Here is a 24646-nt window from a genome sequence, read left to right as displayed (position 1 = left end):
AATAGCCACCTCTTGCACAACTTGGGGATAGTAACGACTTCGATCCTTCCACTTCTAGTTTCTGGAAGGAGTCTAGGAAGACCTAGAATGGGCAAGGGGAGGTGCCTCACGTTGGGACGCCATCTAATGAGCATGCCTGTCCCCCTCCAGTCCTGCCAGGGCTCTAAAGGTCCAAGATGGGCGAGTCGGCCGCAGGGGTGAGAGAGCGGTCTCGGCCGGTAGAGGCCGACACAGGCGAGCGCCCTGGCCTCTGCGGTCGCTGCGGCGGGGAGGGCTGCAGAAGGCGCTGCAGGCGGCGGGGCGGCAGGTGCGGGCACCTGCGGGAAGCCCCCCCGGGATGGGGAGCTGCTCGGCGCTGCGGGGAGGGCTGCCGGGCGAGGCCGGGCTTCCCACGGTTAGCTAGCTGGGGGGGGGGGGGGGGGGGGGGGAGTCCTGAGAAACCAAGTGTTGTAAGCGGGCGCGTGCCACTCCGTGGCCCGGAACCGAATGTGCAAGCGATACTGCAGGTTGGGAAGTCCACGTCGGAAGACGCCGCCTCGCTGCGGATCTTGCGGTTAAGAGTGGAAGCGGGGCCTCCAAGGCCGGGTGGTGCGTCCGCGGTACCAAGCCCTCAGCAACTGTGCGGTACGGAGAAACGCCAAGTAAAATAAAAGGACAAGGGAAGGATATTGGGATCTCTTTTCAAGGAAGCACAGAATGATGAAAAATGTTTTTAAAATGTTGTAAAATACAAACACGTGAGGAAAGGAGAAAGCCAAAGCAAGGTTTTCAAACCGCAAGCAAGTATCTGGCCGCCCGGCAGTTTAAATGAAACGCATAGGTCAAGGAGAGAAAGGTGGAGAAATGACACAGCAGCCAGAGAAATGCAAGGAACCGTTGTGGTAGACAACTCATAGAATGAGGCAAAGGTCCAGGGGACTTTAGGGGAACTGTGAAAGGGAACAGAATGTCTTACTCCAAGAAAGAAAAAAAGTACCAAGCACCAGATAAGGGGATGAGGAATCTGGAGAGCAGAAAGGCGGGCGCCTATAAATGTGTAAGAGGCAGCCAGAACTAGAAAAAAAAAAAAAAAAAAGCAAAACATTATAGAAAGGAGAAAGTGTAAGCATGGAATGGTTTGGGGTTCCCCTCCCCAGATTTTATTTATTTATTTGAGAGAGAGAAGGCGGGAGGGGTAGAGGGGGAAGCAGGCTTCCCGCTGAGCAGGGAGCCCCCATGTGGGACTCGGTCCCCGCACCCTGGGATCATGACCTGAGCCAAAGGCAGACGCTTAACCGACTGAGCCACCCAGGTGCCCAGCATGAAGTGTTTATTTGGCCCCTGGTAACCCATGAACTGCCACCAGCCCGCAACGAGGATAGCAAACACCTGCCTCGGGTAATGGTGGCCACCACCTCACAGCCGTGGACTTGGTGTGGGGACATGAGGTACTGACCTGACTGCAGGGAGGGAGGGAGGGAGGGAGGGCACTCCCAGAGGACCAGAGAAAGGAGGGAAGCATCTTCTGTCAGGATACCGAGGAGGGTGTACAGGAAAGGGCCATTTCTGGATTGATTGCTGTTTCTCAGGCAGCATTCGGAGAACCAGGGGTTAACTGAGAATTGATTGCTGTTTGTGGCTGAGCAAGGGGCTCTCCGCGGTGATAAATGTAAATAGCAAGGTAGGTCTGGGGGTGTCATTGATTCGAATCAATAATCACTTGAAGAGAGGGATATTATGACATTTTACAGTCTTGAGGGAAAAAAAATGTTTTCTGTTTATTTTGCAGCTGGCCTTATCTGTCTGTCCTCCCAACGTGGTTAAAGGTAGGACTGCGTCCTTTTTTCTGTCTCAATTTGAGCTGGTTTTTACTCTTAAGTATCAGTCAGGTTTTTCTCTTTCAGTCCCTTTTTGGCCAAGAGCAGACAGCATCAGCCCCATAGGACACTATTCTGTGAAATCCAGATCTTCACCATAATCTGGATTGATCTAAAGGGAGTTCAGAGAACATAGCCTATAGTCAGATGAAAGGAAACTTCTCATTCCTTCTGTTGCCAGATAAACTGCGGCTCATCTGATAGGGCAATGGCTATGCATTAGCGTTTGGACTCTGGAAGTCACACATTTGATTACAACAACACAGACAACTACTAGCAGAATAGATCATGATCAGGGCGTGTCGTCCATTTCTAAACCAAGAGGCAATTTACTCAAAATTATGCCAAGAGAAGCAGTGCCATCCCCAATCTGCAGAGCCTGTAGAACCAGAGACAGGGGCTAAATTGCCTATTCTACTGATTTCCACGTTTGTTTCTCAGATCTTTTTAATAATGTTTAAGATCCTAAAGAGGTCTGTAGGAATGCAGGTGCAACACTCCTCTAAGATGACCTATGTTCTACCTTAGGAAGCCTCTATGGTATCTAGAGGGTTCTATTCTCTACCACCACCTGTCTGATTTTATGAACCTCCTGGATGAGGTTTTCCATCACCTTAGTGACAGTGTCTAGCTCTCTTGCTATTCTCTGAGCCAAAGTTCATATGATTTTTCTCATTCTTCAGGCCTTTTGTAAAGAATGGAATGAAAAGGCATGGGGAAAAATAGCCCCAGATTCCTTTTGAGCGGTGAAAGTTTTTGAACTCAGATCAAAATCCAGTTTTTCTCCTTCTTAGAATCACATAATCTAAGGGAATTTTGTAGGTCAGGTGGATGATCCCAGATGATCCTGAAGGCAAGCATTAGTTTACGACAATGGCAGATCTCTGCCCAATTTACAGGGGACAGCCAATAGGCTTTTGTGCTGCAAATCTGATCCCAGTTATTAGCGCCCCCCAGAGATCTTTGACCAAAACACCGCGAAGGAGTTGTCAGATGGTATTATAATGTTATTGCACATTTACCAAGTATGGTTCAGGGCCAAGCAATGAAGTTTTTAGTATAGAGATCATCAAGTAGATTGAAACCAAAATTACTTAAAATAAGATCTATAAAAGTAAGGCAGCCTCTAAATATATTCCCTCTGTTCCCCAATACTTTCTCAAGTTCTGTTTCTGTGAAAGTTCAGTTATAAAAACTCACTCCCTTGATAGGCACCCAAGTGTTGTTTTGGTGTAATAGGGAACCTCCCTTTCTGGGTCTGATGTGAGAGGGGGTTTTAGATTTCTAATTGTCTCACCTACTGTGGAGTTTGCCATCTAAAGTCTCTAGGTGTTTGAGTCCAATTACCTAGAAAGCCAGCTGAATTGGTATCAAGTCAAGGTAGTGGTACCAGAGGAAGTTGAATGGCACCTAATGGGATGTGAGTACAAATCCACTACTTTGAGTAGGTGTTTCAGCCAAATCACACCCCAACCTAGCGAGGTGTTGGACTCAAATCAAGGAGAGACTAAGGATGTCCTTTGTTAAAAACGAAGTGTTGCATTTACAAAAGTTGGTCCCTCTGCTCCCATTGGTTAGTTAATAACTTTAATCATAATGTATTCCATTCTCTTGAGAAAGGGTCCACAGTGGAGTTTGGGGACTTTTGGGGTTGAGGGGTGGGTGTGTGCCCGTGTGTTTGCCTGAATGCTGGCTATGTAGCATTCATCTGCCTTTTCCTTCAGGTCACTTGTTAGATGTGTGACTTGAAGCAGATTACCTTACCTTCCCGTATGTGCATGATCCGTATCTATCAGTCCTTCCCGCAATGAGTATGTCCTGAGCACTTACTGAATACCAGGCACTATGCTAAGTCCTGGGGATACAAAGTGCAAAAGTGGACTCTGTCTCCCCCCACCCCACCTCACAGCTTATGATCTATAACAATTAACTAATTACTAATAATTAATCAAATTATCCAATAAACAAAAGCAAAATAATCCCAGTTGAGACACACAAAGGTACAAGGGAAGCTATGTGCTGCCCCAGGTCTGGGAAGATGGCCCAGGGAGAGGTGATGCTCCGGAGAGACCCAGAGGAAGGCCTGCCGGGCTGAGGGAAGGCACAGGAAGGGGCAGGTAGGGGACGGGGAGTCAGACGGCCTGGCCACTGCATCTTCTTTCCAAACACATCGTGCTAGTTCCTCCAAGGTGCTCAATCCGGAAGGACTTGAAAAGGGACGTGTGTCTCAGAGGTCATTAGCCACCCCTGATGTCCTCTCTGAAATGAAGACGAAAAACAGGCTCCGCAGCCGCAGCAGAACCAGCCTCAGGGGACCAGGTCCCAGCAGAAGCCCCACTGCCCCTGTGGGTCCCGCCTCCCTTTCTGATTCCCTCCACGGGCTCCTTCTGCCTGCTGACTGCTTACTTGAACTTCTGCGCCTCCTGAAGTTTGTTTTATGAGTGGCCATTGTGCTCTCATTCTTTCAGTAGCTCTGGGCTCCGTCCCCGCTGCTGGCTCCCCCCTGCGACAGGAGTTGGGCTTGGTCAGCTGACCGCTCCCAAAGCCCATCTCCCCGGGTCAGGTATGCACCTGACCCTGCCTTACGGACCCACGGCCTGGGCGCCTGGGGCGGAAGTAGGAAGGTGAAATACGCAGCAAGGACACTGGCCCTGGGCTCCTTGTGGGGGCAGGCTCTTCTCAGGAGCTTCACAACCCAGAGTAACTCCCCCTGGGGAACTTCCCGAACGCTCTGCCTCATCTCCAACAGTTGGGGTAGATGCTCCCCCCTGCCATAGTGCTTGCAAGTCTCTATTGTACTTGCTGCTTTGCTCACTTGTCTCTCCCTAGATTGTAAGCCCTCCTGTGTTAATTTGCTAAGGCAACAACGCACCACGGACTGTGGAAAGGGAGTGAGCGTAACCAGTGCGAGGGCATGCAGATAATAGCACCATCGGTGTAAGATGTTAATTTTGTTGAGTTGTGGGAAACGAAGTTGAAGGTCAAGCCCGATTCTGGAAGTCCTGACTGCCTAGCTGAGGCATTTGGAAATTACCCTGCAAGTGACACAGCTGCCCTAGAGGTCATGAGCAGAGGAAGAACTTGAGGGAACTAGCATTTGGGTGTTAGTGGAAAATCTAGCATTGGAGAACTTCTGCCTAGGATAAGCAGTTTTTATTAAGAATTTGAGAAAGTTGTGAAGAGGGGGCAGGACCTACCTCTTTCCTGTCAAAGTTTGATTTTTCTCATGATGTAACATTAGGTAACAGGATCACTGAGTCCTCATTTTAAAATCAACTCCTTTTATGACATAACCAGGTCATTTTCTAGGAGAGATAAGTCACTATGCTTGTTTAAAGCTTTTAAAGAGTGGGGTCATTCCACTGGCCTTCTGGGAAACCCAGCAAGTGGTTCTCTTCTTTTATTGTTTTGATTTCATGGGGTTCCCTTGCCCTGCTCACACTACCACTGATCTGTGTTTGTCGAAGATTCTCTTGTGGTAAGTAATGAAAACCCCTAGAGCTGGTTAAGCAAAAAGCTTTCTACGCCCGAGTAACTAGAGGAATAGGGGTGCAGCTGGCCTCGGTCATGCCTAGAACTAGGAACTCTAGTCTTTCATTCTTTCTGGCTGACTGGCTGGTTACATAAGACTCACACCCTGAATGGCTACATCCTTAATTTCCTCCAAAGAGGAAAGAGGAGGCTAACTAAAAAGTTATAGGGAAATACTGATTAGTTCATTTATCTACCCTTGCCCCAAGAGATGCTTATAATTGACCTGGGAAGGAGAAAAACCCTCCTCAAAAAAGGGGGTGCTAACCTAGGCTGATAAAATAATAAATGTCTGTTTGCGGGCCTCAAAGAAATCATTTTTATTTTCAAGCATTTTGAGGCTGGCTGTTCCTGGTGACCTCATAGCCTGAATTTTCCTGAACGGTTCCATTTAATATAATTTTTCCTCAGTAAAGACGATTTTTTTTAAAAGATTTTATTTATTTATTTGTCAGAGAGAGAGAGCGCGCGCACAAGCGGGGGGAGAGGCAGAGGGAAAGGGAGAAGCAGACTCCCCACTGAGCAGGGAGCCCGATGGGGGGCTCAATCCCAGGATACTAGGATCATGACCTGAGCCGAATGCAGATGCTTAACCGACTGAGCCACCCAGGCGTCCCAGTAAAGATGATTTTTAAGTGTATACCTAAGTATGAATTTTTGGGGGTACACCTTTGTACAACTTCATATGAATAAATGAACAGATCTGAAAGTGATTTGTCAAATCTACTGTCCTTGGTTTAGAAGACCTGATGTATTTTTGCTCTCCTGTAGGGCATACTAGAGAAATTAGCAAATATCTCTGGATCTTCCTTCTGTCATTTGAGTTTTCATTTATCTGTTGATCTACTTGAATGGGATCCTTGTGACCTTGGATTCTACTTGTTGATCATCCAGATGTGGGGTGTTGTGGACCTATCAACAATTGGTGAAGGATGTATTGAGAAGTAATGTTTTCCATGTTAGACTCTGTTGGAGGTGTGGTGCCCTTTTTGTTGGCTGCCTGATAAACATCATTCCAAGTTCGAGATTGTCAGGGTAGGAATTCGGGGTTTGCGATGCCTACATCATGACTCCCCCTCTTTTGGCTTCAGACTAAATATGAGGCTCTTGATCTCATGGCACTCTCTAATGGTCGGGAGCAGGGGGGGACAGCTGGAAGGATGGCAGTAAGGGCAGGGAACGGCACACAAGACAGAGGCCACACCTGGGATTGGAGGATGGCTGTAAGGGTGGAAAGGTAGAGGTGAGTCTGATAACCACTGTGAAAGAAGAATCCATAGAACCTGCTGAGTACGTGGATGTAGGGAGAGAAGAGCCGGCAGTTGAAGAGGGCTCGGCAGGGTGGCTCTAGTCTGTGACAGCGGCAGAAGAAGTACTCAACCATCAATAGAAATGGGGGATTCAGAGCGAGAGCAGGAGCTATGGTTTCAGACATACTGGAACTGGAGGAGCTAGAAACCTGCCTTTCAGGTCGTTGGAAACCCAGGACCACTTTTCGTGAATGTTCAGGAAGGGAAGTGCAGAGGGTTAGAAACTCCAGTCCTGGGTCAAAGATCATCCTGGTCGGGGGTCAGAGGGCACGCGAAGAGCCACAGGCTCAGCAACCCCAAGTCCTGTCCGGTTGTCTTCATATACTTGTATGTAGCCCTGGTAGTGTTGAGACCAGTCAGCTGGAATATACCCTTTTCTTTCCCCTTTTCTTTTTTTTAACTTCTTATTATAGAGAACTTAAAAAATAAGCCAAGGTAGAAAGAACATAATGAACACGCATGTTCCCATCATGCAGCCTCGGGAACGATCACGTCATGGTCCATCTTGTTTTCCCCCGCCTGCACCCACTTCTCCCTGCATTGGGATTTTGAAGCAAATTCCAGACATCACGTCTTTCATTATAAATATTTCAGTATGAATTTCAAAAGATAAGGACTCTTTTAAAAAAACCACAATACCATTATTATGCCTTAAAATTGAATGATATATTATTCATATCAAGTCAGGTTCACATTTCCATTTAAAAAAAAAAAACTAGCTTGTTTGAATCAGAATTCAAATTAGACCACAGGTTGGGATTGGTTGATAAGCTTTTAAGTCGCTTTTACTCTGTGGATTCTCTCTCTCTCTCCCCCACTTTGGGGCCTCACTCTTCTTCAGAGTACCCCTACCCATTGTCCTCACTGCTGTGCATCACTATTTGGAGTCACCCCTGGCCTGGGCCTTCAGTGAAGGACACTCCCGTCCTGCACACAGGCCTGAGTAAGCAGCGGGTTGCACCCCTGTGCACACACCTGGTCTCAGGTTGGTAGATCAAGCCACCCTGGTCACCTGTGTCCCAGTAATGCCCATTTGGCTGCCTTGCTCTGCCTTGCTGCAGAGCCAGGAGTAGTTAAGTCCTTCTTCGCCTTGGAAAGTTCTGGAAAGAGGCTGGGCTCATCACAAAGGTCTCTCTTGAGAAGGAAATGACGGGCAGGGCTGCTGGGCAGGGCTTCTGAGTCCTAATAAGAAACCTGTGACCTGAGAAGCAACGTCAGTTCAGCTCCCCTTCTCCAACTACCCAGACACCCCCAAATCTAAGTGTCAGCCACAGCTTTGCCTCGGCACCTGAGGCCTCTGGCACAAGGTTAACTCAGTACTAACAGATACCCAGTGCCACTCAAAATGTACTATAAAATGTAGATGAGTATAAAGGGTATGGTGGCTTCAAAAATGAAGATGAAGATGTGTAGGGAATGGGACAAAGGACAGTTTGGTTCTGATGGCGGTTGAGCAGGCTCTAGCAGGGGTCCAGGTGGGGCTGCACAGTGGGGCAGCCCAATGTGAAGGCCCTGGGTCTTAGTAAATGGCCAGGAGGGGGAAGACAGCAGATAGGCCAGGAAAGGAAACTATCAGGAAACCAGTGTGTGCAGAATGAAAGAAGACTTGAAAGAAGTGGATGTGAGGAGCAAGAAACCCCTGTGCCTGGCCCTGAATTCTCTGCCAGTGTAGCCCATTTCTCACCAAAAGCCCCATAAAGGGGTCTCCGCCTCCAACAAGGCTCAGGCATAGGGCTGGCCCTAGAGGCACAGCTGGTTCCAAGGTGCCCTGGGGCATTGCTGGAGCTGAGCTCCGGGCCAGGAATGGCTTCCGATCACGGCCCACGACATTCCCAGTGGCCATGCCAGCCACCAGCTCCGAAAGTAGGAGGGACGCGTCTCTACTGCCACCCAAACTCATGTCTGCAGGAATTCTGCCAGGAACTACTTCGAGCCAAATGGAGTCAGGCTGGCTATTTTCCAGCCCATGAGCCATTTTCCTGTTCCCTCTGAACAGGATGCGGGACCCTCACGGAGAAGCTGCAGAGGCCGCTGGGTCTGCCCTGGGGAATGGCCAACCTCTGCAACCCATCTGCAGGCCCCGAGCCCAGGACGGCTCGCGGGGGCACGCGAGGCGGTGAAGCTGACTGCATAAGGGGACGCTGTGCTGCTGAATTCTGCCTTAGGCTTTCACAGAACCCTACAGTACCAACAGAAGCAAAGTGAGTTGGTTTTCCTGGACATGGAAATTCCGCTGCTAAGTGATCTGGATTATCACGAATCTTGTTTCCCTGTAATAGAAAAAAAAAAAATTTTTTTTTTTTTTTTACTGCTTGTTGCTTTTCTAAAATGATTTTCTTCCTCTGACTTAGAGAAATAATATGGGGAAAGTGATTAGAGGGGGGAAAAAATCATGGGTGATGTCCTTCCAAATCACAAAGCTGAGAAAAGGAGACGTGTGCGAGAGGCTTTTTCTGTTTTTTCATCGCGGGTGAATTATACGGCAAAGTGCTATAGAAGCAAATTATGACACCAAAAATTCTCTGCCTGGCTTCTGGTTGTTTATACATTTTAATCTTTATGTGTGACATTAACAGTTTTAGTGTATATTAATTACCTGCCATCTGGCCCATTTATTTTAAATATAGCTTCTGAATTAATGGATTTTTATGTGCTTTGTGTATATGTGTATATATATGTGTGTATATGTATATATATATACATATATCCTCTTTTTTCCATAATCTAAAGTAGGGAGAAACTCAACGCTTATTTTTAGAAGCTCATTCTCTGATGCTGAAAGAGATAAAAATGTATTTCCTCTCTTAAAGTTATTTGTTTGATAACCTGAAGTCATTAAAGCATCCAAGATGTTAAAGTCCGAGATTCAAACCTTAATGTCAGTAAGATTCCAACAAATAAAATAGAGTGACCCAGTTTTCTCTGAACGGGAAATAGGTATGTATATGGATAGATTAAAGGAGCAAACACACGTGCAGTACTTACTAAGTGCCAGGTACTATATAGGTATTTAGTCATTTAATCTTCATGACAGTTCTAGGGAGTAGACATTATCATGACCCCCATTTTATGGATGAAAAAATAGAGGCACCGGGAGGTTAAATAACTTGCTAAGGGTCAAACGCTAGGAAGTGAAGGAGCTAGCACATAAATCCAAGCTGCCTGGTCCCAGAGCCACATTCTTCTTGCTCTAAATGCAGTGTTTCTTTAAAAAAAAAAAAAGAAGAAGAAGAAGAAGGAAGAGGAAAAAGATGCCCTTTCTCCTTAGGAGACAGAGGACCCTCAAGACACCTGCCGTGAGTTGAGTCCTTGTGTGGGGATGAGGTTCACGAGTGAAGGCATTCCTGGTGACAAGAATACAAGAATAATGTTCTTGTTCAGAGAGGTTAAGTCTGCCTCAGATCGTGTGGCTGGTGTGTGGCTGGACAGGTTTCAAAGTCATTGTGTCAAAGGGGCGCCTGGGTGGCTCAGTCATTAAGCGTCCGCCTTCGGCTCAGGTCATGGTCCCAGGGTCCTGGGATCGAGCCCCGCATCGGCCTCCCCGCTCCGCGGGAAGTCTGCTTCTCCCTCTCCCACTCCCCCTGCTTGTGTTCCCTCTCTCACTCTCTCTCTCTCTCTCTGTCAAATAAATAAATAAAATCTTAAAAAAAAAACAAAATCATTGTGTCACATCAAGAACACATTAAACTGCTTTGAGGTATTTGTAAATAAAGGTCTTAGAAAAAAATTAATATTTAATAATTCAAAGGATTTTTAAAATCACCATCTGTGTGAAAGCCCATCTTTCAAGCAAACCATAATAAATAAATGCTACCACCAAATAAATATAAGGTGGTAGCATTAGTCTTATGGAAATAACACAGTTCTTACCTTCAGTAATTTTAGAATCTAATAGGTCATTGAGATTATGCACACCAAAGTTTACAAGTTTGATTAATATTGTTGAAATGTCATACGACTCCATAACTAACTGACTTGTCGCTGTTTCTTACTCTCTGTATCTGCCTAGAATATAAGTTCCATGAGAATAGCCACCTTGTTTACCTTGTTTCCTGCTATAGTACAGTGCCTGGTACATAGCAGGTGTCCAATAAATGAACGCTGAACGAGTGAATGAGATGAGCGAATGAGTGTATTGCCAGCCTTGTTGAGGCCATGGGCTTAGGGAAGCGATTCGAGGACGAGACGACCCTTCAAAGGATGGGACCGAAAGAGGGGCGCGCGGCAGGATGAGGTAAGGGCAACCCCAGAAGGTGGAGGACCGTGAAAGCCAGGACTAGGGGTGCAGTTTGGGAAGGGGTGAGCAGCATTAGGAAGCACCACAGAAAGATTTAGAAGGGTGAGAATTGGGACGACGTTGTTGCCTTTGGTCTTGGGGCTGAAAAGAAGGGCAACTGCGGGAGAGAAACTGCAGTGGGACCCCATTTTCACGGACTTAAGGAGTAATTGGGACGCTAGACAGGACGCTTGGCAGTGAATGGAAGGGAAGAGAGATGACAGCATTGGACATTTTCTTGCAAATGCAAGGACATTGTTAATTCAGTAGAGAAGAGTCCGGTTGTCACTTTGTTACTGTCTCAAGTGGAGGCTCCATCTCACTTGTCCTTTGTCCTAAGAGAACAAAAGGGGCCTTGAATTTCACAAGTGCCCCAGTGATGCTTCTGAGAGCGTGGGCTTTGATATCAGAATGCCCTGGTTCAAATCCCGGTCCTTCCTATTACTAGCTATGAGACCAAAGGGAGATGACTTAATTCCCTAAGTTTTCTCATCAGTAAAGTGGGGATTCAGTCACTGAATATTGGTCACTGAATATTATTAAGTTCCTACCATGTGCCAGACTGTTCTGGTGGGGAGGTTAGCATACTGTAGGAAATAGGTCTCTGTACAATTCCAAAAACATGAAGCCAACTAATATTTTAAAATTATATCTTGGTTTCCACTTCGAGGAAGATGGAGTTAGATGTGCTTTTTCCTATCACTCCCACTAAGTACAGCTAAAAAGCCTGGACATCATATATAAGACATGAGAAGACTGAAAGGTAGAGAGAGAGCAGGGACAGACTAGGGCCTGTGGGAGCCAGGTGATGAGTTCTTTCTTTTTTCTTCTTCTTCTTCTTCACCAGCACAGCCTGGTGATGAGTTGTCTGTGTTTTCTCTTAGCTTCATATATACCAGGATTATAGCTGAAGAAGCCAGCAACCTAGAAATGCCAACAGGAGCAAACAAATAAAAAAATCCCCAACAAAAGCCTGTTCTCTCAAAGTCCAGGAAAGGGGCAGCCTAACAAGACTAAAAACTTCAAGACAGTAATCACTCCAGCGAAAAACCACAGGAGAGGAGCACCTGGGCGGCTTAGCTGGTAAAGTGTCCGACTCTTGATTTCAGATCAGGTCATGATCTCAGGGTTGTGAGATCAAGCCCTGCATCGGGCTCCACGCTGGCCATGGAGCCTGCTTAAGATTTTCTCTCTCCCTCTCCCTACCCGCCCCCCCAACAAAACAAAAACACAGGAGAAACGGTGGCCCCACTCCCACCCACAGCAGTAAAGCAGGCAGCAGGAACCTAGACTTCCTGCTTTGCCAGGCTTTATCAAAGGACTCCAACTGCACACCACACACACACACACACACACACACACACACGCTGGGGTGCTCTCAGCGCAGGCCATAGAGAGCTGGGACTTTTATCCCAACATGACAGTAAAAAGGCCCCTGCCACCACAGTGTCAGTGGGGACCACATGGAGAATCTGAACTCTACCCACAGACAGCAGTAATAAGGTGCCCCTTCCTCCCCCCCCACCCCCCGCTGCTAAGGTGGTGTCAAAGGAGGCCTAGTAGAGAGTCAGGACTTTCACCACTGCCCAGAGGTAATGAAACCACCTTCCTGTGGTGTCAGCGATAACAAGGCACTTCTGCCCCTCCCAGCCAGGTTGGTATGTATAAGTGGATGCCTAGTGGGATCTAGAGCTCCCACCCCTGCCCAGCAGTAACTAGGAGGCCTTTCCCTGTTCATTGTGAACAGAGGTCAGGTGGTGAATGTGGCCTCCTACCCCCTCAGCCCCACACTCCCCCACCCTGGCAGTACCAAGGCAGTGCTCCTCCCTTCCTCCACCAGAACAGCCAGTTCTTACTTAAACAGGAAGTTTAAGTAAGATCAGAGTCTCATAACATAATTTACAAAATGTCCAGTTTTCAATCAAAAACCACTCATATGCCAGATGCTAAAGGAGCCATCTGAAAATGCTTCAAAAAGCAATTACAAACATGCCTGAAACATGAAAAAATTGAAAGTCTGAGTAAGGAAATAGAAAGTAAAAAGAACCAAATGGAAACTTGAGAACTTAAAAATACAATAACAAAAGTTAACTCAGTAGACGGGCTCCATAGAAGGATGCAGGGGCTAGAGAAAAATGAAATCTGTGAGCTGGAATATACAGCTATAAATTTGCCCAATCTGAATAATAAAGAGAAAATAGACTGGGGGGTGGGGAGAAGAAGAAGAAAGAAGATAAAAGAAAGAAGAAAGAAAACTAGCAGAGGCTCAGGGACTTGTGGGCCCATAACGAAAAATCTAACATTTCTGTCATCCAAATCCAAGTATAAGAGGAGAAAGAGGGCAAAGCTGAAAAAATACTTGTAGAAATAGTGGCTGAAAACTGCCCAAATTTGACAGAATATATAAACCTACAGATTAAAGATGTGAGTGAATCACAGACAAGATAAGCCAAAGAAATCCATACCAACTCAAATTTCTCAAAACTGAATATAGTATTTGTTCTTATATTTATTTAAATGTAATTTTATGCCTGCTGAGTATAATAATAAAATTCAGAGCTTTTTTTTTAAACTAAGACAAAAAATCTTGAAAGCAGTCAGAGAAACAATGTAGAACAAAACAACTTAAATGTAGAACAAAAACAACTTGAATGATAGCAGATTTCCCTTCAGAAACCATGGAAGCCAGAAGAAAATGGTGCATTTTGCAAGTGATGAAATGAAAAAACTGACAACCCAGAATTCTATGTCCAGGGAAAATACCCTTCAAAAATGAAGGGAAAATCAAGACATTATCAGCTGAAGAAAACCTAAATGAATTTGTCATCAGCAGACTTAAGAGAATGGCTAAAAGAAGTTCTCTAAACAGAAAAGAAATGCAAAAGGAAAGAATCCTAGAATATCAGGAAGAAAGAAAGAACAATAGAAAGAGTAAAAGTTAAAAGTAAATACATTTCCTTCTCTTAAGCTTCTGAAGTATGTCTGATGGTTGAGGCAAAAATTATAACACTGTCTGTTGTGACTCTAAATGTATGTAGAGGAAGGGGCACCTGGGTGGCCCAGTCGATTAAGCAACTGACTCTTGATCTCAGCTCAGGTCTTGATCTCAGGGTCGTGAGTTCAAGCTCCACATTGGGTTCAACACTGGGTGTGGAGCCTACTTAAAAAAAATGTATGTATGTAGAGAAAATATTTAAAAGAATTTATAAGCAGGGGAAGCCAAAAGGATATAAAGGGATTTAAGTTTTCTATACTTCACTTGAACTGATAAAATATTGACCTCATTAGACTATAATAAATTATGCATATATAAAGTAATACTGGAGCAACCATTAAAAAAGCTACAAAGAGATACACCCCAAACACTATAGTCCTAGGAGAATGTACAGAATGATTTTAAAATAAAAATTAAAGTTAAGGGCGCCTGGGTGGCTCAGTCGGTTAAGGCTCAGTCTGCCTTTGGCTCAGGTCATGATCCCAGAGTCCCAGGATCAAGTCCTGCGTCGGGCTCCCTGCTGAGCAGGGAGTGTGCTTCTCCCTCTACCCTTCCCCCCTGCCCGTGATCTCTCTCAGATAAATAAATCTTTTTAAAAAATTAAAGTTAAAAAAAAACCCTCTATAGATGAATAAAAATAGAATTCCAAAACTTGTTCAAGTAATCCACAAAAAACAAGAAAAATAAACAGAAGAATAAGAAATAGAACAAATAGAAAACAAAAAATAATATGGCAGATTTAAGTCCTAATATCAATAATTATATTAAATGTAAATGATCTAATCAAAAATCACGAGATACCACTTTATAATTGTCAGAATGGGCTAGGACCAAGCATTGGTGAGGATGTTGAGAAAAGGGAACCCTCATGCACTGTTGGTGGGAATGTAAATTGGTGCAGCTACTGTGGAAGACAGTATGGAGATTCCTCACAAAATTAAAAATACAATACCATATGTTCTAGTAATTCTCCTACTGGCTATTTACCCGAGGAAAACAAAACACTAATTCAAAAAGATATATGGACCCCAATGTTTATTGCATCATTATTTACAATAGCCAAGATATGGAAGCAACCCAAATATTTATCAGTAAATGAATGAATAAGAAGATGCGGTATATACATCAATGGAATATTACTCAGCCATAAAGAAGAATGAGATCTTGCCATATGCAACAACATGAATGGACCCAGGAAATATTATGCTAAGTGAAATAAGTCAGACAGAGAAGGACAAATACTATATAATTTCACTTACATGTGGAATCTAAAAACAACAAAACCAGAAACAGAATCATAAATACAGGGAACAAACTAGTGGTTTCCAGAGGAGGAGTTGGAGCCAGGCTGGGGAAATAGGTGAAGGGGACTAAGAGTTACAAATGTCAAGGGCAGCATAGGGAATATAGTCAGTAATATTGTAATAACATTGTATGGTGACAGATGGTGACTACACTTATGGTGAGCATAGCATAATGTACAGAATTGTCAAATCATGAGGCTGTAACCTGGAACTAAAAGAACATTGTATGTCAACTATACTTCAAGAAATAAAAATAATTCAAAAACGTAAATGTTCTAAATCCATCAATTGACAGAGATTGGCAGGATGGATTAGAAAATATGACCCCACTGAATGCTGTCTATAAAAGACTCACTTAAATATAACTATATAGGTAGGTTGAAAGTAAAAAGAAAAAGACGTATCCTGCAAACATTTATCAAAAGAAAGCAGAAGTGGCTGTAATAATATCAATAAAGTATACTTCAGAATGAAGAAATGTACCCACAATGGGCATATTATGTAATGACAAATGGATTAATCCACCAAAGAAACATAGCAAACTTAGATATGATGAAAGCACCAAACCACGAGCTATGAAATATGTGAAGCAAAAGGTACTAGAATTAAAAGGAGAAGTAGACAAATCCACAGTTACAGTTGGAGAATCCAACATTCCTCTCAGTACAGTTGATAGAATAGCTAGACGTAGAATCAGCAAGGATATAGAACATCATCAAGTAACAGGATTTAACTGGCATTTGTAGAACACTTCACCCAAAAATAGCAGAATACATAGTCTTTTCAATTGCCTGTGGAATATATGCCAAGATAGGGTTATAACCAAATTTCACAATTTAAAAAACTCATTAATCAGACCTATTGGCCCTTTAAATATTTAGATATAACCATTGGGTTTATATTGGAGTTAGTTTATCAAAAGGGAAGATTTAAATTTTATTTTACTTTCATTACGAATTGATGTTGACTCCATCTTATCTGCCACAACTGATAACTCCGTTTTTCCCTTCCCAAATAGGGGGCAGCAACCTGAGACAGGGGAGGCACTCGCTGTAAGCAAACCAAAATTATGAAAATCTGGATTTACAAAGATGTTTTCATATTCACAGATGTTTTCATAAAAGATTGGCCAAAATATTGCTCTACTGGAAGCTCACCTGTTTAAGCCTAAATTCTCTTTCCTGAGTAATACTATGTACATTCTACTTCATTTATTTGTTTGTTTATTTCTTCATTCACTCATTCATTCATTTTTTAGAGAGAGAGCACAAGAGAGCATGAAGGGGGAGAGAGGCAGAAGGAGAGGGAGAGAGACTATCTCAAGCGGGCTCCAGGCTCACTGTGGAGCCCAAGGCGGGGCTCAATCCCACAAACCTTGAGATCATGACCTGAGCCAAAATCAAGAGTTGGTCACCCAACTGACTGAGCCACCCAGGTGCCCCTGTACATTCTACTTCCATAGGCAATTTCTTACATTAAAGCTCATGTACAGCGGCTGTGATGAAAGTTTGTCATTTACCTTCTCTTGACATGCAAACAAACTCATAAGCACACACTTGATCACCATGGTCACACGGCAGCAAGATGATGGTTGGGCCTTTTACTCAGTAAAGGATGTGGCACATACATCTCATTCCTTCAAGCTCTCAGCTTGACCAGACTGTTGTGGTTATGAGTGACAGAAATTGAACTCAAACTTGCATAAGCAAAAGGGAGGAATTTGCTGGAAGACTCATAAAACCAAAATGTTGGCAGGACAAGGAGTGCCATGGTATCATAGATATCTTTGCTTACCCAGATCATAACAGAGCAACCAGTTTGCTGAATGACTAATATATATATATATTTAAACAAAACTCCCTGGGCAACTCATTCCAGGTGTAGACAATGAGGAGTTCGAGCCACCAATGGACTCAGTGGTGTGCGTGAAGTAGTGACTGGCCTAGCACAAGAAATTGCTGATGTTTGCCAGGAAGAATGAAGAGGACTATCTCTAGGATTGGGTCACACTTAACATTTAACCATATTCTCTACTCCCTAGTGTGGTTTCCTTGGTTTGGGAAAGATAAAACTCCAAACAGGAAGTATCATGTCAATCTAAATAGTGATTTAAATTACAACTACATATCAAATGAGTTATATCCCAGAAATGTCTTTGGAAAAAAAAATTCCCATCTGGGGAGTTTACATCAAGATTGAAAAAATTAACAATGAAGACACACACAAGGACCCTTCTCCTTTCTTCCTTGAACAAAGAGAGGAAAAAGATAAAGAGCCAAATGACTTTTTTTCCCCCCATTTAATTATGGGAGAAAATTTACCAGTGAGAAGAAAATGCCCTTTGCCCCAGAAAAGAACGTGTCCATGCACTGGACATTCTGGGCAACTGCAGAACCAGGCCCAGGCCTCTCAGTGGACTGTTCTGTAGTCAGGACAGGAGAGTAGTCTTTCCATAAAGCAGTCATCCCTCAGATGCCTGCCCCAATTTCCTCTTCTTTCCTGCTTCTCCATCGCCCTAATTGTATTTTCTAGGAACATTCCATGAGCCAGGACCAGTGCAGCTGCACTGGCAATTAGCTGCAACAGAAGCTCTTCCTCTGGAGGGAGCAAAATAAGTATCCGTCTTTGACCTCCAGTTCTCACCAGGACCCAGCTGGGTGGATCCTCTGGAGCCCATACAATCTGAGGCACACACTGGTGTAATTTTGCCTGTGACATTCAGGCAACACAAGATAAATTTCATCTACTGCTCATCCATTCTCTCTCTCTCTCTCTCTCTCACACACACACACATATGCACACAGGCATGCTCATGAAAAAGAGAGAATAAGAGCTTGCCCAGCCCCCCCAAACTAGTTTAAGAGGTGAGCTGAACAGCTGTGTGGGGTGTGTTCAGTCCAGATGAACCAGTAAACATCGCAGGAATAACAGGTCCCACAAGCATCTCCTCACATAACCAGTAATGGAAACTGGTCCCGCTCCCACAGAAGAAGAAGACGGTGCCTTGAGTGGGGAAAATGGTCCTCATGGGCACCGGCTCCATCCACACTAAATGAATCATGAAATTTTATTTAAATGAATATTAGTTTGGACGGAGCTAAATTATTAGTCTGCCTCATATTCCTGGGTCAAGCCCCGGACCCAGCATGCCATTTCTCTTATGATGGCTCACGTCTGAGCTAACACTTCAGGAAACAAAAGGAAAATCCTGTCCAAATTAAGAAAAAAAGAAAAAGGTCGAGATGATTTAGACCTGTATAATATGTCGAGAGTCACTGCCCAATTCCCAAAAGTCCTTTATTTTTTAACAAAGGGGAGTTAGAACATTTCTTTAAAAAGTGACCTCCTCTAATTGATTTAAAATACCCTTCAGATTCACATTGGAAATTGAGCGTACGCTCAACATGGCTGATGGTATTGGCTCAGTTGGGTAACCATCTGGGGATCCATACCTCACATCTTGCCTCACATTCATTTCATGTGGGTTTACATGTAAAAAAAAACAAACAAACAAACACAAAAACATTAAAAGAAATTGTGAGAGAAATGTTGTTTTATAACCTTCCAGTGGGCAAAGAATATAAGGAATTAAAGGATAAACAGATGATTTTAAATACATAAAAAGATGTTCAAATTCACCCACAAATAAGAGAAAGGCAAATGAAACTATATGAAGTGATAGAAGTCTGTAAATCCTGAGTTCCATTCTACCCCGGAAATCTTACAAATATTGGCAAAGGTTATTCTGCTGGCTTTTCATAGAACATGCCATGGGATGTGGCCTACACCACTTTACTTGGTTATTCAAGGAAAGATTGACTTCAGACAGCGGAGGGCCTTGACTGCAATTTAGATTATAATTGCAAAACAGGAGAATGTATTCCTACCAAATTAATGTTCTATAGAAAAAACATTAAGAATAGTTTCCTAGTATCTTTTTACATTGTATTACTAAGCTAAAATGCAGGCTAAAAAACAGCATATAGAATATACCAATTTTGTATATATACATATATATATTTTTTTAAGATTTTATTTATTTATTTGACAGAGAGAGAGAGAGACACAGCGAGAGAGGGAACACAAGCAGGGGGAGTGGGAGGGGAAGAATCAGGCTTCCCGCCGAGCAGGGGGCCCGACGAGGGGCTCGATCCCAGGACCTTGGGATCACGACCTGAGCCAAAGGTAGATGCTTAATGACTGAGCCACCCAGGCGCCCCCCAATTTTGTATATTTTGTATGCCAAGGAAAAAATTGGAAGAACATAGACCAAAATGTTAATGGTGGTCATCTCTTATCTAGTAAAATTATAGTTGATTTTTAAAATACTTTTCCTTTATATTTTTGTATTTCTTTTTCCCAATATTTCTGCAATGAGCACATGTACATTACTTGTGTAAAAAAAAAAAAAGCACATTAATTAAAAAAAAAATTCTCTCCCAGGAAAGACTGCATGATACATTTCTCTAAGCCAAGACTCAAACAGATTTCTAACAACCACATGGAATAACTTACAAAGAATGGAGGAAGTGTCTTTATGTTGATTAATTTAAGTGAGAACTTTCTCAACTTGTTTGTCAACTTAGGAGATTAATATAGGATAGAACCACTACAGCAAGAAATTAATATAAGATGTAGTGAAATAGTTTCTCAAATCATTAATGTTGACTTCCTAAAAAATCTTTGTAGCACCCGTAAAAGGGATCCTGTGGTTTTAAACAGCTCTTGAACTTGCTCTCTGAGAAATTTAATCTGTAGGCCTGTGTTTAAACGCACAGAATATTATTATGTAACTAAGCAGCTGGGAAGATTAATTGTGATTAAAAATAAAAAGGGAAAACACACAGTACACCAAGGCAGGACTGTTTAATGAGAAAAGGGTAACTTGAAAGAAAACAGTATTTGTACAGGGTAATGAAAAGTCAACCCACAGACGTACCAAATAAGAATAAGACATTGTATCTCATATTCGACTCAAAAGGTACTGCTTATCCAAAGAAATGATTACACTGGAATTAATGCAAATACTATCCATGAGCATATACACAAAATACATGTATTATGGACCATTTGCAAAGTATTTATTTTCAGATTTCATGCCCATTCTTAAAAGCCAAACACCTGACTGTGTCTGTGATTTCTCTTTCCTTGCTCACACCCTCCTTTGCAGGGGTACCCAATAACCTCCTTTCTTGAATGCCATGGGCACCGCCTAAGCCACCACACCCTCGACATGCATTTCCTGCACGTATGAGCCCCAACGTGTTCACATTTCCTCAGAGCCCAGCATCCCGCCTCATACCACAGAATGTTCGTTCAGATACAAAGATGCATGGAGCAGCATCAGGTTCTGGGAATGAAGAGCAAGATGAATAAAACATTGTCATGCACTCAAAGAACTTGGGCTGAGCGAGGGACCGACATACCAACAATAGTTGCAAGCCGGTTGGCTTTGGTGGAGAAAGGGGGGGCATGCTTGTGAAGCCAGCCTCAGATTGGTGACCACTTGTTATGGACCCACAGTCCACAAATTCTCCAGCAAACATGAGTGCTTAGAGAGTAAGTGAGGAACATGGATGCATGCATCAGGCTGGCTGCTGGAGCGCCTGCTGGGGCTGAGGTCAGATGGAGAGTACACATTCTGTCCAAAGTCACTCAAGGTCTCCTTTTTCAGATGCCATGCCTGCAAAATAAAATCTGCCTGCAGGCCTCGTTGTGTTCAGGCCGCCAGTGTATAATATTGACACATCATTTAATGTTTAGTACATGTAAATCCTTGTTCTAGGCACTTTCCATGTGTTGATTCGTGTACTCCTCACAACCGTTGAGACTGATATTATGATTTTGCCCATTTTATAAACGGACCGACTGAGGTACTGGGGAGACCCTGTCCCTTGCTGAGGTTGCGCAGCTAGTCGGGTGGTGGAGTTGGGGTCTGACGCCAGCCAGTCTCCAGAACCCACACCCTTAAAAGAAGCGCTTGAAGGCACTCTACTGCTCTGTATTTGAACTTTTAACATTTCTTTATTCAGCTTATCATACAAATAAGTTACATAGTTAATGTTTTAGTGTGCCAAATATTATCCCATTTTGTTGTTGAACACTCTTTTATCTGGGGTATACAGTTTTGATGGAAAAATTCATGTCCATCTATCCATTGTTTCATAAACGTAATCACATTCCCTGCTTATCACCATCTTTCTGATCTGAAGGATCCTAATATTGTGTTCCTCAGAGGAGAAAGCAGGCCCAGGAAGGGTCTGGTGCTTAATGGATTCCCTCTCTTCAGCTCCTTGCCCTCTTTCTGACCCACTGCAAATACCCTTCCCAAGTCTGGGGATTAGTGCTTTCTTCTCAGTCCTCCCTACAGGTACAAACAGGATAATGCTTTCTTTTCAATAACTGCCTGCGTAATGTTTACAACTCTGTGGATCTTTCTGGACAAAGCAATCGGTTATTAGGCCAGTGTCTTCAGAGAAATCCTATTTATGTGAGCTAAAACAAATCCAAGGGCACTTAGGGATTTGGTGAAATGGGCAAAATATAAACTCCCAACTCTTTGATCTTCATTCAAAATGTTTCGGTGGACCAGGGGATGTGGCCACATTTTATTCACAGACTTTTCTGAGAACTCTGGACATTACATTCTGTTTTTACTTACGTTAAAGCCAAAATATTAGGAGTCTTGCCATAGGCTATCCGTTTTGCCTCCTGGCTTTTGTTCCTACTGCACCCTCAGCCAGGACCTCTCTACAACTACACCCCCTTCCCAAACTCTGGCTCCTACCCAAACTTCCTGACACTCTTCTCATGCCACATCCCCTGACCTCCAAAGTGGTGATGTGTCTCCCCTGTATATACCCCGTGCCCGGCACTTAGTATCTATTTCAGTTGCCTATTTATTTCTCTCCACCTTGTAGTTGGAACTATACTTTTTAAACTTATTTGTACCTAAAATACACACAGTCATACTTACTTCTGAAAAACGTTGTGCCCTTGAGCTTTTAAACTTGGCAGTTTATTTTACAATCTCAAGAATGGTAAAAATACCTGGGTTGTGGGCTTTGGGGTTGAACGCATGTGGGTTTGGCATCCAACTCCAGTTCTAATGGCTACATGACCTTGAACTTACATCTCTGAGGCGGTTTTATCCTTTGGAAAGTAAAGACTTCCTTCTCTGTGACGATTAATGCATAAGGGTGCGAGCTGTCACCTGCCCAAATTCATGCTCAGCTGAGTGTCAGCAGCTATTGTGCTTCTAAAGAGGAATTTAATTTTGTGAAAAGGAGACATTGAATCAAAAAGAGAGGAAGAATGCTGCCAGTTGAGTAGGAATTACTCAATACATATTTTATGATATGCACTTTACCTACATTGAGATTAATCTGTAATTTATATTCAACATGTTATCTGTTGCTCTCTACCTATTCAATACCGAAATACATCTTAAATGGTCTGAAAATGTATCACACTCCTTTAAAATGCTCAAAGAAGAAATTCAAAAAATGAAAAAGAATGTGGCACCATCTAAGGGAATGTCTTTTCTGCCATGAAGTTAATAGTACAGTAAATGTCACTGAATAAGACCCCATTTTAATCTCTAGGAGACTGGAAACATCGGTTCATCCAAATTTCTAAGCATCAAATTTAGAACGGCTTAAGAGAGTATTTTGATATTATTTACTTAATAGTAAGCTGGTTTCTGAGCCAGTAAATAATCCAGTAATATACTTCGTGTTTAAACCCTTCTTTTTAAGACCCTTCGACAGGAACCCAAATGCTTAGTAGCTGATTGCTGCCAGATTTAACCTGGGAAGACGCACAGACGATGCTTACTGACAAAGAATGTCTCTAATGAACTCAACTCAGAATCCCAGGAGGAAATGTGCCCCACTTCCTTGTACTTGCCTCTTTTAGATAAGCTAAAAGGCCCTCTAAAGCCACAGAATTAAACAAGAGGATATTCTTTCAGCATCAGTATCAACTAAGACTATACCAACATACACAAGCACACTGCACGTTCACACGGGTATACATTTGTTAATCTCTCTTTCTCTACTTGCTCTAAATCAGAAGCCATTCTAGGTGCTGCGGGACCCCAAGATGCATAAAACAGTATAGTTTTGCCCTCAAGCAGCTCCCAGTTTGAGTTTTATTTGCAAAAATGTAGTATTTTAAGCTATCGCTAGTTCACCATTGAAGTGGGCACTAATTCAAACCAAAGTAATTAGGAGACAGGAGATGGGGGGACAGAACACCAGAGGTGTGAGTGGGCAGCAGACAGGACCACTGAGAAGGCAGGAAAAGGAAACGGGCATAATCCTGGTCTTGGGAGTCACAGACTCGGAGTGCAGATCTGCCAACTAGCAGCAGTGCACACAGTTGTGGTTTTTGCTGTTAGTATGTATTCGATGCTTGAAAGTTTTTAATTACTAAAAAAATCCTTATTTCTTTTTAAAGTATCAGATGAGAACACTGATGAAAGTATAGAGCAGGGTGCCTGGGTGGCTCAGTTGGTCAGGCTACTGCCTTCGGCTCAGATCATGATCCAGGAGTTCCGGGATGGAGTCCTGCATCGGTCTCCCTGCTCAGCGGGGAGTCTGCTTCTCCCTCTGACCCTCCCCCCTCTCATGTGCTCTCTCTCATTCTCTCTCTCAAATAAATAAATAAAATCTTAAAAAAAAAAGAAAGTATAGAGCAGAGCTTATCATTGGGAAGCTGAGAGTATACTAGTTTTTTTTAAAATGTAGTATTCCCCCCCCTTTTTTAAAGATGTTATTTAACTGAGTGAGCGAGCATGAGTGGGGGAAGGGACAGAGGCCGAGGGAGAAGCAGACTCTGCTGAGCAGGGAGTCTCACGCAGAACTTGATCTCAGGACCCTGAGATCATGACCTGAGCTGAAGGCCGACGCTTAACCGACTGAGCCACCCAGGCGCCCTATGATCAATATGATTTCGGTAATATACTTTACATTAGTACACATTTTGTTAATACAGTTTGGGTCGTGATCAGGATAATGCTGAAGGACAGAGAGTAAAGCAGCGGGGTTAATAAAACAAAAGCTTTCAAGTGAGCCAGACCTAAAGTCAAATTGGGGTTCTAGCTCTGGACAGCCAGCTAGCTTACCTTAAGGAAGTTATTTTCTCATCATGGGTAAATTTTCAGAGTTGTAAAGGTGAAATGTTTGGGATACGAAGCCCTCACCATAGTGACTGACAGTCCTCAGTATTAACTTCATTCTCCGTGACCCTAAGGAAAGGCACTTCCTAGCTGGACCAGCCCTTTTGAGTTGTGGCTGCTCCACATGCACACGGGGGTCACCTGAGCTCCCTGCCTGGTCCCCAAGCGGGGTGGGGGGGTGGGGGGGTGGGGG

The 24646-nt window shown here is 43.6% G+C and overlaps 1 long non-coding RNA gene across 1 annotated transcript; it reads left to right on the top strand.

Annotated features, from left to right (window-relative positions):
* Positions 1 to 562: 562 nt before the first annotated feature.
* LOC113923395 lies at positions 563 to 8761 on the top strand. Its single transcript, XR_003520316.1, has 3 exons — positions 563 to 624; positions 1769 to 1805; positions 8694 to 8761. It is a non-coding gene; the product is annotated as an uncharacterized LOC113923395 (long non-coding RNA).
* The last annotated feature ends 15885 nt before the right edge of the window (positions 8762 to 24646 follow it).

Source organism: Zalophus californianus, chromosome 4 (assembly GCF_009762305.2).
Source record: "Zalophus californianus isolate mZalCal1 chromosome 4, mZalCal1.pri.v2, whole genome shotgun sequence".
Lineage (NCBI taxonomy): Eukaryota > Metazoa > Chordata > Mammalia > Carnivora > Otariidae > Zalophus > Zalophus californianus.
Note: the sequence above shows the minus strand (reverse complement) of the source record. Positions and strands in the feature narration are given on the sequence as shown.